The sequence below is a fragment of the Seriola lalandi genome, unplaced genomic scaffold (genome assembly GCF_002814215.2).
Source record: "Seriola lalandi dorsalis isolate HSWRI2012SDOR001 ecotype SW California unplaced genomic scaffold, Sedor1 jcf7180002054646, whole genome shotgun sequence".
In the NCBI taxonomy this organism is placed as follows: Eukaryota; Metazoa; Chordata; class Actinopteri; order Carangiformes; family Carangidae; genus Seriola; species Seriola lalandi.
Window position 1 is genome coordinate 881,047 of NW_019525199.1, and position 824 is coordinate 881,870.

Below are 824 nucleotides of genomic sequence, written 5' to 3' on the forward strand. Positions count from 1 at the left end.
GGGTGGGGGGGGTTGGGGGTTGGGGGTCCAATCCACTTAATGTCCACCTTAAGTAAATAACACCGTCAGGCTAATAACAGCCTGTTGGATTGTCATTAGTTATTTCCTATCACAGGGATCAGTCAGGTCTTTTGTGTGGATGATTTTCAGGCCTGCAATCTTTCACAGTTCACACATTTGTTTTTCTTTTTTCTTTTCTTTTCTTTTTTTTTTGCTCAATGAAAATAGATTGTCTCGTTTGGGGGGGGGGGGGGGGGGGTGAACATGCTTGCTGAACAAATTCGTTTCGTTCCACTATCTAACCAAGATTTGCATTTGCCAGGAAACTAGTTTGGAGTAATTAATCTTTGAAACGTTTGTTTACACAAACTGTTGTGTTGTGGCCTCTGCAGACAACAGCTTAATAAACGCACGTGCAATAAGAAAATGTTGTATTTGTCTTTGTTCGTCTTTTAAAATGGACTCAGCTCAGCTCAGCTCAGCTCGGCGGCTGAGCTCTTTTACGCACTTTAAAAGCAAGAGTGGCGAACCGGGCGGGGTGGTGGTGGTGGTGGTGGTGGTGGGGGGGGGGACACCCATTTATTCTCACCCAATAGCCCGCCAGCATCCTCCTGCATATGGGCTGCTTCTCATGCAAAACGCCAGCCCGTCCCCGTCCAGCTGCCTCTCGGCGTCTGGGGAGCTCCCCTTCAACAGGACATGTGTTACTGGCTGCAAGAAAAAGAGATAAGGCTTCAAAACACACAGACTCCATCTCTTCTTTTTTGTTTTTGTTTTCGCGTCACCACCTCTTCAGTCCTGTTGTTCTCCTCCACTCTTCCTCT